This window comes from Orycteropus afer, unplaced genomic scaffold (genome assembly GCF_000298275.1).
Source record: "Orycteropus afer afer isolate SDZICR_OR568_19922 unplaced genomic scaffold, OryAfe1.0 scaffold00039, whole genome shotgun sequence".
Taxonomy (NCBI): Eukaryota; Metazoa; Chordata; class Mammalia; order Tubulidentata; family Orycteropodidae; genus Orycteropus; species Orycteropus afer.
Window position 1 is genome coordinate 13,317,771 of NW_006921626.1, and position 13,839 is coordinate 13,331,609.

Sequence of the window (13,839 nt, forward strand, 5' to 3'; positions counted from 1 at the left end):
GCAAACCTGGTCCCCACCTTCTTTTTTGCCTCCAAATGATTTTGAGTTTTGTTCCACATTGTTCTCCCTCTCTATGCAGGATTTCCTACATCCCTTCCAAGTGGGTGACAGTGGTGGCCTGGCACCATCTAGTTCTTCTGGTCTCATAGTTGTATAGGTTGCAGATCAGATGGTGTACCAGTCGCTAGGACTGATTGTTTCCATTTATTTGGTTTTCTTCTTTCTTCTTGACGAGGAGACACCCATTGTTGCATCTAGATGGCAGCTTGCTAGCTTTTAAGATCCCAGTGATAGCAATTGTTTCTTGAGTGCTTAACGTGGGCCAGACATTATTGTAAACTCTGACCATGTATTTGTTCATTTAATCCTCACATCAGCCCCATGAAGCAGATGTTCATTTCAGCCACATTTTCTTGATGCAGATTTGGAGCCCTGTGGACTGAATAACCTGCCAGCAGTCACACAGGCAGTAGGTGTAGGAGGTAAACCCAGGTGTGTGTCTACAGAGGCCCCTCCTGGCACAAGGAATTTGAAGATGTGCAGGAGGAAGCCCTTTTCAAAACAAGACAGGCTCCCAACCACTCTCTCCACCCGCTGTTCTGTCACATGGGAGGTAAACAATGATGGTGCAGGAGGAGAGTGACTGTGAGGGGAGGCCAGGCCTCTCTTGCCTCCTCTGTGGGGTATGCTGTGTCACTGACAGGTCTCTTGGGTCATCTCCTTGCCTCCATACTCCTCTTACACCCCAGACAGAGAAGGAGGGAACCTCCTGGGGCTCAAGGATGGAATTTACCCTAGATGGATTTACCCAGGGGGACATCATGCACAAATAGTTCCTGAGGACAGTTAGAGGGTTTTTCATAGGAAATGGAGGCGGGAGCTTAGAATGCAAGGAAGGGAAGGAATAATAGCAACACTGATAATCATCTTAATGACTAATAGTGCTAAAGGGCCATGCACTGTTCTGAGTACTTTACATATATTAACTCTTTATCCTCATAACAACTTGAGGAAGTTGACATTATTATTCCCATTTCATAGATGAGGAAACTGAAGCATGAAACTTACATGACTTGTCTAATGTCACATGGCTACTAAGTGCCAGAGCTGGGGTTGTTTGTAGGGAAGAAAATGAATCCAGTCAAACACATACATAGAGTGAGGTAAGAAAATAAATAACTAAAAGAGAAAACGAAATCCTGAGAGCTGAACCCAAAGGAGGAGAATCTCAGGGGGCAATACATTCATTGTCTCAGCTTCTCTGCTTCCCTTTCCTTTCCCTGCCCATCCCTATTTCCATATAATTTGTGTAATTCACAAGGAGGACTTCAAATCTCATCATGGAGCTTCCATCTCACATAGCTTGAACATCCCTGAAATATAAGGCCCCACCTCTGCTTCCGGCCCAAACAGGCCCTCCTGCTCACTCTGTGACAAAGTGTAGCTTTCTTCAAAAGAATATCTGTTGCCTTTCTTTGCAAGTGATTAGCAGGGAAAGGACTTGCTTGATGCAAACATTTGGGCCTAAAGTCAGGCCAAAAGGTGCAGAAGTGTCACATTTACAGGCAACCCAGGGCCAGTGTCCCTTAGTCCCTGGAAGCAGGTCTTGGCTAGTGTTCCATAAACATGCAATAGTCTATCAGCTATGCCACTGGGCCAGAGGAAACCCTGTGGTTTATCACTGGCGGGGTTGGTGCCAAGGATGTAATGTGAAGGCTGCCCTCATGTGCCATGGCCCCTCCCCAGGCACTCACCATCTAGACTTGTGGGAGCAGCTTGGTCCCCGGAGGCACACAGTGAGGCCTGTGCTGGTTTCAGCAGGGGCCTACTATCACAGGGCAAGGGAGACCAGGTCCTTGGTCCCCATTGGATGCCCTCAGGACACCCACAAGGCTCTCTCCACCTAGGAGATGTCTAAGGGCTAAGGATGTCTGAGAATCCTTGGCATGGCCAGGAACCCCTTCTGCACCTGGCATGACTGACCAGTTAAATTAAAACCTCATTTTCTACCATCTGCTCCAGCCATCCCACTGTTGTTGTTGTTGCTGTTTGCCATTGAGTCGGACCCAACTCATAGCGACCCCTCCTTGGGTTTCCGAGGCAGTATCACTAGGGAAGCAGATTGCCCCATCTTCCTTCCAAGGAGCTCTGGTAGCATAGTGGCTAAGGCACTTGACTGTTAACCAAAAGGCTGGTGGTTCAAACCCACCAGCCACTCCTCAGAAGGAAGATGGGGCAATCTACTTCCGTAGTGATACTGCCTCGGAAACCAAGGAGGGGTCCTATGAGTTGGGTCCGACTCCACAGCACATAACAACAACAGCCATCCCACTACTAGGTATATATTCTAGAGAAATAAGAGCTGTAACATGAACAGATATATACACACCCCTGTTCATTGCAGCATTGTTCACAATAACAAAAAGATGGAGACAACCTAAATGCCCATCAGTGGAGGAATGAATCAACAAACTATGGTGCACATACACACAGTGGAATACTGTATATACAACATGAAAGAACAGTGGTGAATGTGCAAAACATCTCATAACATGGATGAACTTAGAGGCCATTACGCTGAGTGAAGTTTGTCATGAAAGGACAGAAATTGTATAAAAAGTCAAGAAAAGGGTCTCATAGAAGAAAAAATATGCTTTGATTGTTACCAGGGTGGAGAAACCTCTAACAAGAGAGTAGACACATACTAACTTGGATGAAAGGGGAAGGCAAACAAAATAAGTAAATAAAAAAGTCTCTGAAAGGCAGTTACTAAAAAAAAAAAAAAAAAACCTCTGAATATTATTTAATATAAATGCATATGTGTTCATTGGGGGAAAACAAGCACTTCATTTACCAGAGAAGAGAGTAAAATGTGGGACCCTTTTACAGCTTGATTTCCTGCCTCCCCCAGATGTTGTGCTGGTGCTACTAGGTCTCTCAGCACAGACCTGACTCTGGAACTAAGCCTTCAAAAGGGCAAGGACTGCCCAGCTGGCACCAGGTTCTCTACTAAGGACCAGACCTGCCTGCAAGAATGGACGTCTGGGGCCTAGGGCTCAGGAACTTGGGCAGGTGACCCATGGCTGGGAAGGGAAACTTGAGAATTCATCCCAATATTTGGTGAAGGAAGGGATCTTCTTTGAGGAGGTACCTGGGAGTATTTGACACCAACGGAGCGTTTGTCCAGCAAGGTGCTCCTTCCTTCTCTCCCAACTGCTAGTTTGTACCGAGAGTTTAGGGCTGAAAAATCTACTATCCAGGCCATTCCCTTCCCACCCTCCAATTTTTAAGAGTCAAGAAATAAGAGGCTCAGAGAGGTGTTGTTATTGTTGTTGTTGTTATGTGCCATTGAGTCAGACCCGACTTAGCGACCCCTCCTTGGGTTTCCGAGGCAGTATCATTACAGAAGTAGATTGCCTCATCTTCCTTCCACAGAAAGGTGGTAACTTCCCTAAATTCATATAGTTAAAGACTGATGCCTACAAAACTGCACCAGAGTTCTTCCCATATGCTCAGTTATTTGTCAGAGTTCTGCCCTGGGCCCTGGAAGCCAGGGGCTCAGCCTTCAGCCCCAGGCAGGCTGTGCTCTCAGAGAGTCCCAAGAGATGATGTCTCGGTGGGGGCAGGAAGGCAAGAAAAGCAGACAGACAGAAGGCAAATCCCCCAGACTCAGGAGGCTTCCCCAAGACACAAGCCCTCTCCTGAATGTGGATTCCAGGAGAGTTTAAGAGTTTTGCCAGGGGGAAATAAAATAATTGAGCAATTAGCTAGTGGCCAAAAGAAGAAAGCAAATGTGGATTGGAAGGCCCTTTACAATGGCCTGATTAGTAGCTGGGATGGAGGGCAGTCGTCCTTTGTCATGCAGAGAAAGGAATCGGACCTTTCTCCATCTGTGGGTCTGGCTCAGTCAGTCTGTGGGGTCAATTCGGGTTTCAAAAGCTGAAAAATTATAAAACAGCCTCTCCTGTCCTCATGAAAGGAAGCAGAGGGAGCGCTACTATAACACTACAACACTATAAAGACGTCTGACTCAGATCTCTCCTCCAAGCGTAAGAGTTCACACTGTTTATGGACCTGTTTCGTTAAAATTTTGGGAGACTGTTTTGTTTTGGAGATATTAAGCTGTGAACCCTCCAAGTATAATGTTCGAGTGCTATGCAAAAATGCGAATACTTGGCATTAACACTTGTTTTGTTCTCAGGCACACCCATTAGTACTGAGGACACTTAGGGCCAAAGTCTTCTTCAACCCAGATGTCCATAGGATACATCACCCAAACTTCTCAGTTTGCTTTGTCCCTTTGCAGTGTTCTCCCTGACCTGGTGTCACCAGCCCACTATTCCACACTCATTGACTGTCAGGAACCCACAGCCCAAGCTATCCCTGAACTTTTGGAATGGGCTCTCCATTCCTCACCTCCCTCAGCCCCAGATACCTTTTCTACAACCCTACTGTTGTTCTGTCGCCTCCCACATCCTACTATGTCTCAACTTGCTCCATGTGTGGTGGTGGTGGTAGGGAGTCCTTTGGAACAGTGATTTCTACCCAGAATCACTTCAGGAACCAGAGTCCTGGACCACACCTCAGGCCTACTGACTAATCTTCTAGTGTGCCGGGTCCAAGAGTGTGAATGTTAAAGACATTAGGTTTGAGGAGCACTGAGGGGTGGGACATTCAATAACAGGTCTGTGAGGTAAGGGGTTGATCTGTGTAACCTGGCCCATTCCAGGCAATTCCTCAGCTTCTTTGTTGCCTGTGACGAGAGGAAAGAAAATGACTAGAAAAAGAGTTGGGGGTGGGGGAAAAAATATATATATATATATACATATATTCCCCCCCCAGGTTTTGGGAGGAGCTTTCATTAAAATTTAAGAGTAAGAACAGTTGAACAGTGAACAGAAAAGTTTCTCTCTCTTTCTCTATCTAAATACTCCAAAAGTAATTGCTGTCTACAAATTAAGTATCATAATATTTGATACTCCCAAGTTAACATTAAGTAGGTCATATTGTATTGTTATTATTCCTGTTTTCCTCTAAATTTCTTTCTTCTTCACCACCTCCCTCCCCTCTGTGTCTTTTCCCACAGCTTTAGTACTTCTGAAAACATTTACATTTAAGAACCCCGATGTTAATTCTGAGCTATCCCTATCTCTCTGAGCAACCCCTGGCCTGTCACTTCTGTGCCCATGGAGAACTATTCCTATCTTTCCCCTCATCAGAATCCATCATGACTTCACCAGCCACAGAAGGAAGTTCCTGCTTTCAGAGGCATCTCTAAGGTATGGCAGATATTGTACAGGCCCTGGGTGCCACTCGAAGGGGGGCTGCACTGAGGAGTTCCTATTAAATCACTGTGGCCCAACGTCCTTCCTCAAACATGGTAGACTGAGAAGTAGCGAGGGCAGGCTTCTTGCCCACAGGCTCAAGTCCAAGGGGATACCAGATAAGGCACGGAATGACATTTTCAGGCTCCACAAATATGAGAAGCACCTGACTGGAGCAGCCAGACAAGAGGGGGGATGCCATTTCTGCTGTTGAATCCGGGCTATCAATTCTATTCATCTTGAAATTGGAGGGTGCACAATTTAGAAATTGCCCCAGGGCAATCCTTACCATCCCTAAACCCCTTCCTCCTTCTTAGCTGGCCTGCAAGTGCTTTTGCTCCAGGGCCCAGCCTGGCTTTCTAGCTCCCACACCCTTCCCTCCTCACCACCAGCATTCTAGCCTCTCACTGCATAGACCCTCGAGGGTCATCTATTTGCTGATTTTTGCCTGTGCCAAACGCCCTTCCTCTCTTCTTTACCTTTGAAGTGTATCTCATTTAGCAAGTCTCAGCATAAATTTCCTTCCCTTTATAAAAATCCTTCCCTAACCTTCTGACCACTCCCACCCCACTCTGATCCTCCAGTTGGTCACTATGTTCTCTGGATGTCCCTTTGTCCCCCAGGAAAGCAGTTGGATGATACTCCCTCGTGGCATTATAGAGAGATACTATGTACAACTTTCCCAATGAGCACAAACTCACCAAGGGAGGGATGCCCTCTCATTCAATTCTGTAATTATGCCTAGCACAGTGCCTGGCATATAATAACTGCTGCTGAAAGAGTATTTGCTGAAAGGAAGGAGATAGAGTGAGAATGAGAAAAAAAAGAAGAATGAGGGGGAGGAGAAGAGGAAGAGGAAAAAGAAGACAAAGAGGGAAAAGAACAGGAGGAAGAGGAGAAAGGAAGGAGAGGGAGGGAAAAGGGTAAAGGATGGAAAGAAGAAAAGAAGAAAGAAAATGAATGGATGAGTCCCTTTTTAGTAAGAAATTTGAAGTGGAAAGTTAGAGACATGGTATCTTGGTCCAGAGTAAGGCCGATATTCATTCAGGTAACCAGTAACCAACACACTACTTTAAAGTTGGAAAACATGTATGTACTTGATGAGTGTACAGACAGTGGCACCTAACCCCTGGCTGGCTTCCCCAAAGCAAGACCCTGTATGTACTTGCAGCACAGTCTAAGCTTGCACAAGGCCAGGTGAGTGATAATGTGGCGTGATAGGTTGCACCTATCTTCTCCTGCATCCTGGTTTCACCTGCCATCCTATCCTAAGCTACCTCCCTGCCCTGGGAAACACAGCTGGGAGCTGTCAGGACAGCTGTCAGCTCTCCTGACCTCATATGGTTCACTTGGCCTTTGTTTAGGATTGCCCTGTTCTGGATGGAAGATTCTTAAAGGCTTATATTGGATCATATTTTCCAGGCTGTGGGTACTGCATTCGTCAGTACAGAAGGAGGGGTCTGACCACTTCAAGAGAGAGTACTGTGGAGGGGGTGGTGATATGATGAGGGTCATTAGCCTATTTCTAATCCCCAGAGCATGACTGATCAGGCAGAGAGGGAGGATTTGCACATTCTGACAGGTAATTTGAAAGGTGAGCCAAGTAAACAAAATACATGCTCATAAGCATGGAGTCATTTGAGAATGGCTAGGATAAGCTCCTTCCTGCTGGGAGAGATCCTTTCCCCAGAAGCTTCAGCATCTTATCACTCGCTCAGCCTTGCAGCTATCATGGAAAGGAAACAAGCTTTTGCCATCCACTTTGGTGAGAAGCTGCTAGAACGTTTTACCCCCTTCCTGCGTGTTCATTAGGGGATGTGACACTCCAGCCACTAAGAGGCTCAACACCTCCTGGAAACACTTTTTGCTTCCTCTGCAATGCAGCTCTAAGCTGTCCCTTGGGCATTTGGCCTACCTCTTGGTCTTGGGGCTTTGAGAGGCTCCTGGTGGGAGCTGATGGGTGGTTTTCTAAAGAGCCTTTTGGGGATGTGTGTGTATGTGTGTATGTGTGTGTGTGTGTGTGTGTGACAGAGAGAGAGAGAGAGATCTCAAAGACATGTCTGTGGTACAGAGTCAAATGCAAATGACTTCTTGTGAAAAGCAATAATCTCTCATTCCATCCTTCCCCACTCTCCAAAGACCACTTTGGCTCAAAACATAAAACAGTTTGCTAATGCCTCTTGCTTTGATTTCTTAACTCACACAAGAGTGGCTCCCTGCTCTGAAAAGCAAAGGTTCAGCTCCTTTCTCCCTCACTCGGTGTTCTATCCTCCTCCCAAATTTTGGAATAAAACAAAACAAACAAAAACCATTATTTTTAGTTCTTTTTGTTGCTTTTGCAAATTTAAACAATATACTTAGCCCTCAAATTATTGTTCCCTCAACTTTAGGTAGTGTCTCATCAGGTAAAATAAGACTCTGAAATGCCCCCACTCCTTTTCCATCTCCTCACATCTTTGTCTGCTGACCTCTGCCAGCTACATTGATTTTCTTCAGCTACAAACTGAACTTGCTTATGAGCAATTAGGATATTCCACAGCTATCATGGAAAGGCTGGCCTTGGCTCCTGGCCTTGTTCTGACTGATGATATTGAGCTTCTCCATTGCTTCTTTCCACACATGTAGTTGCTTTGATTCCTGTGCATTTCATCTGGCAAGGTCCACATATATAGTCACTGTTTATATCATTGGGGAAAGGTATTTGCAATGAATAAGCCGTGTTGTTGTTAGGTGTCATGGAGTCAGCTACAACTCACAGTGACCCTATGTACAAAAGAAGGAACTACTGCCTGATCCTGTGCCGTCCTTCAATGTATGCTATGCTTGAGCCCATTGTCCTGGCCACTGTCAATTCATCTTGTTGAGGGTCTTACCCTTTTTTGCTGACCAAGCATGATATCCTTCTCCAGGGAACTGGTTCCTTCTGACAACATAGCCAAAGTATATGAGACAAAGTCTGGCCATTTTCTCTTCTAAGGAGTATTTCGGTTGTATTTCTTCTGTAATAGGGAAAAAGAGACCCCAGGTTAAAACAGGCTCAATAAACACACTTTTATTAAGCCTTGGAAAAACGAGTACAAAACAAAGACAATCATCCTGCAAGAGGGAAGCCATCAGCATGAGAAAGCTGAATGGAGTCCCTGAGTCATGGCCATGTGGGTAATTATATATGATTTTTTTTTTTTTTATGGAAATCATCACAAAATCATGATTGGTGGCAGATAGATTTGTCATTGTTGCAGGCGAGACTACAGAAGCTGGGAAAAGACCATGGTTGGGATATGTACATAATTAGAAGATAGGAAAGGGTTACAGGATTGGTTCTGGGCCTTGATTACCTGGTTAGGTGGTGATCCAGATAGGCTGTGACTCCTGACCGTGTAGCCTGAGTCTTAGCCACAGGTGGCTACCAAACAATTCCAAGACCCCAACCTGAAATTAGAAAAGGACATTCTCGGCAAGTTCCCTAGTTCTTTGTGAGAGAATAATCTGCTTTCAAACGTACTCCTCCTGAAGACAAACTTCCCCTTCCTAGGTTTGTCCTGGAACTTGTCTATGCATAGTCACAATGCTGATTTATGGTAAAAAAAAAGAATCCAAATGGCATCTGAAACTTATGTCAAGCTTCAAAATGGAAGTTAGGGCTTCCACTGCAGACTACAGCCTTCTACAAACCAAGTGCTTTAGAATTTAAGCTCTAATACACTTCCAAGACAGATTTGTTCATTCTCCTGGCAGTCGATGGTTTTTTCAATATTCCTTGACAACATAATTCAAATGCATTGATTCTTCTTCTGTCTTCCTTATTCATTTTCCAGCTTTCACATGCATATGAGGCGATTGAAAATACCACAGCTTGGGTCAGGCACACCTTAGTCTTTAAAGTGACATCTTGCTCTTTAACACTTTAAAGAGGTCTTTTGCTTCAAATTTGCCCAGGGTAGTACGTCATTTGATATCGTGCTCCACGGGCATTGATTATGGATCCAAGTAAAATGAAATCTCTGACAACTTCAGTATTTTCTCCATTTGTCATGATGCTGCTTATTGGTCCAGTTGTAAGGATTTTTGTTTTCTTTATATTGAGGTGTAATCCATACTAAAGGCTATAGTCTTTTAATGTCATCAGTAAATGCTTCAAGTCCCCTTCACTTTGAGCAAACAAGGTAGGTCAACTACATATCACAGTTAATGAGTCTTCCTCCAGTCCTGCTGCCGTTTTCTTCATATAGTCCAGTTTCTCGGATTATTTGCTCAGCATACAGATTGAACAAGTATGTTGAAAGGATACAACCCTGACCTACACCTTTCCTGATTTTAAATCATGCAGTATCCCCTTGTTCTGTTCGAACAGTTGCCTCTTGGTCTATGTACAGGCTCCTCATGAGCACAATTAAGTGTTCTGGAATTCCCATTCTTCTCAATGTTATCCATAATTTGTTATGATCCACACAGTCAAATGCCTTTGCATGATCAATAAAACACAGGTAAACATATTTCTGGTATTCTTTATCTATCTGACATTAGCCATGATACCCCTCATTCCCCACCCTCTTCTGAATCCAGCTGGAATTTTTGTAGTTCCCTGTCAATATACTGCTGCAACTGTTTTTTAAATTATCTTCAACAAAACTTTATTTGTATGTGAAATTAATGATGTTATTCAATAATTTCTACATTCTGTTGGATCATTTTTCTTTGGAATGGGCATAAATATGGATCTCTTCCAGTCAGTTGGCCAGGTAATTGTCTTCCAAATTTCTTGGCATAGCCAACTGAGTGCCTCCAGCACTGCAACCATTTGTTGAAACATCTCAGTGGGTATTTCATCAATTCCTGGAGCCTTGTTTGTTGCTAATTACTTCCGTGCAGCTTGGACTTCTTCCTTCAGTAATCTTGATTCTTGATTATTCTTTGATCACCTCCTGAAATGGTTAAACATTAGCCAATTCTTTTTGGTACAATGACTCTGGTATTCCTCCCATCTTCTTTTGATGTTTCCTGCATCATTTGATATTTTGCCCATAGACTCTTTCAGTATTGCAACTTGTGGTAGTTATGTTTGTGTGTCAACATGGCTGGGCCTGGTTGAGTGGCTGGGCAGCTGGTGGTAGTTATTCCCCATGATGAGACTGGCATCCATGGTGGAATCTACCACAAGCAGCTGAGTAGCTGCTTTAGGAATGTGGTCAGCTTCCCATATATAAGAAACATCTTTGGGAATGGTCTCTAGTTTATGGCATGCTTGAACCCTACATGTAGCTGAATTGTTGTTCAGCAGCCTGTCATGCTCTGCTGATCTAGGGACTTTTGATGGACTTGAATTAGTGGCCTGTGTGCTGTTTGGTAACATTGGGATTGTGCCTTTTTACTTCTCAACCTTGGTTTGTCAGCCTTAGCAGCCAGCAGATGTCTGAGTGAAGAAAAGCCTCCAGCTTCAGTGGGCTGGGAGCAGGTGCAAAGCTGAAGCCCAAGATTGAGGGGTTTTCACCCAGTCCCTAGAGCCTGGCACTTTAAGCTTAGACTTAAAGCCTCCAAACTGTGAGAGAATAAACTCCTGTTTGTTAAAGCCATCCAATTGTGGTCTATTCCTGTTGGAGCAGCACTAAGTAACCAAAACATAACTCAAGACTTGAATTTTTTCTTGAGTTTTTTCAGCTTGAGAAATGTTGAGCAGGTTCTTCCCCCTTGGTGTTTTAATTTCAGGTCTTTGCACATTTCATTATAATACTTTAATTTGTCTTCTCCAGTCACTTTGAAATCTTCTGTTCAGCTCTTTCATTTCACTTTCTTTCACATTTCATTTCACTTTCTTTCACATTTCATTTCCTTTCACTTTAGCTACTCTCCACTCAAAAGCAAGTTTCAGAGTCTCTTCTGACATCCATTTTGGTCTTTTCTTCCTGTCTTTTTAATGGCCTTTTGCTTTCTTCATGTATGATGTTCTTGATGTCATCCCACAGTTCATTTGGTCTTCAGTCACTGGTGTTCAATGCATCTAATCTATTCTTTAGATGATCTCTAAATTCAGCTGGGATATACCCAAGGTTGTATTTTGGCTCTCATGAACTTGTTTTAATTTTCTTCAGTTTGAACTTGAACTTGCATATGAGAAATTGATGATCTGTTCCACAGTCAGCTCCTGGCCTTGTTCTGACTAATGACACTGAGCTTCTCTGTTGCTTCTTTCCATAGATGTAGTCAATTTGACTCCTGTGTATTTCATCTGGTGAAGTCTGCATGTATAGTTGTTGTTCGTATTGTTGAAAAACAGCATTTGCAATGACTTGGTCTTGCAAAATTCAACCATGCGATCTCCAACATCATTTCTATCACCAAGGCCATATTTTCCAGCAACCAGTGCTGCTTCTTTGTCCCCACTTTTACATTCTAATCATCAGTAGTTACCAATGCATCTTGATTGCACTTTTGGTCAATTTCAGACTGCAGAAGTTGGTAATACTCTTTAATTTAATTTACTTATCCTTGGTTTTAGTGGTTGGTGGTTAAATTTGAATAATAGTAGTATTAACTGGTCTTCCCTGTAGGTGTATGGATATTATTCTATCTTTGACAGCCATGCACTTCAGAATAGATCTTGAAATGTTCTTCTTAATGATGAATGTGATGCCATTGCTCTTCAGTTTGTTATTCCTGGCATAGTAGACTATATGATTGTCCAATTCAAAATGGCCAATACCAATCCATTCAGCTCAGTAATGCCTAGGATATTGTCTTTATGTGTTCCATTTCATTTTTTACAACTTTCAATATTCCTTGATTCATACTTTATACACTCCACATTCTGACTATTAATGGATATTTGCACCTGTTTCTTCTCATTTTGAGTTGTGCCACATCTGCAAATGAAGGTCCCCAAAACTTTCTACATCCATGTCATTAACGTCAACTCTACTTTGAGGAGGCAGCTCTTCCCCCAGTTTTATTCTGAGTGCCTTCCAACCTGAGGGGCTCATCTTCTGGCATTGTATCAAACTATGTTTCCCAGTTATTCATAAGGTTTTCAGTAGTCAATTTTTCCAGAAGTAGACTAGCCTGTGTTAGTCTAGAAGCTCCACTGAAACCTGTCCAACATGGGTGATCCTGCTGGTATTTGAAATACTGGTGGCATAAATTCCAGCAATATGCAGGCCACCATAGGATGACAAACTGATAGATGAGTGGTGAAGAAAAATTTTAAAAGTCCATAAGAGCCAAAATATGACCTTGATTATATCCAACCTGAATTTAGAGACCATTTAGAGACCAGAATAGATTTGATGCATTGAACAACAGTGACCAAAGACCAGACACAAAGGATATCATACACAAAGAAGCAAAAGATCATTAAAAAGACAAGGAAGAAAGAACAGACAAAAATGGACATCAAAAAAGACTCTGAAATTTGCTATTGAACATGGAGTAGCTAAAATAAATAGAAGAAAGGATAAAGTAAAAGAGCTGAACATAAGATTTCAAAGGACAGGTCAAGAAAACAAAGTATTATAATGAAATGTGCAAAGACCTGATGTGAGAAAACCAGAAGTTTTTTTTTCTTTTAAAAAAAATGCTTAGCAGTTCTCAAACTGAAAAAAAAAACTGAAGAAAAAATTCAGGGTTTGAGATGCAATATTGAAAGATTCTATGGGCAAAATATTGAACAACACAGGAAGCTTCAAAGGAAAATGATCACTGTACCAAAAAGAATTGGTTGATGTTCAACCATTTCAGGAGGTAGCATATGATCAAAAACTGATGGTATTGAAGGAAGAAGTCCAAGCCACACTGAAGACACTGGTAAAAATCCAGACTTTTGCAATCAATGGAATATCAATTGAGATGTTTCAACAAATGGATGCAAGACTAGAGGTGCTCACTCGTCTATGCTAAGAAATTTGGAAGACAGGTACTTAGCCAACTGACAGAGATCCATATTTGTGCCCATTCCAAAGAAAGGTGATTCAACAGAATGTGGAAATTGTTGAACAATATCATTAAAATCAGATGTAAGTAAAATTTTGCTGAAAATAATAAAAAAATAGTTGCAATAGTATATAAACTGGGAACCAGCTAGGTTCAGAAGAGAACGTGGGATGAGGGATATCATTGCTAAAGTTGGATTGGTCTGAACTAAAAGCAGAGAATACTGGAAAGATGTTTACCTGTGTTTTATTGACTATAAAAGGCATTTGACTGTATCATAACAAATTATGGATAATATTATGAAGAATGGGAAATTTCAGAATGCTTAATTATGCTCGTGAGGAACCTGTACCTAGACTAAGAGGCAATCGTTCGAACAGAACAAGGGGATACTGCATGGTTTAAAATCAGGAGAGGGGAGTTCCTGCAAGATGGTGGAATAGGCAGAAGGACTGCACAGACCCTCTTCAACAAAGAAAAGGGAAACCAATTGACACAGACACAGAAGATAATCTTGGACCCCTGAGCCTTGAAGGGAAGGATACAGAAGTAGACTAAACCCCAACTAGCAGAAGAATTTGCATGAAAATAC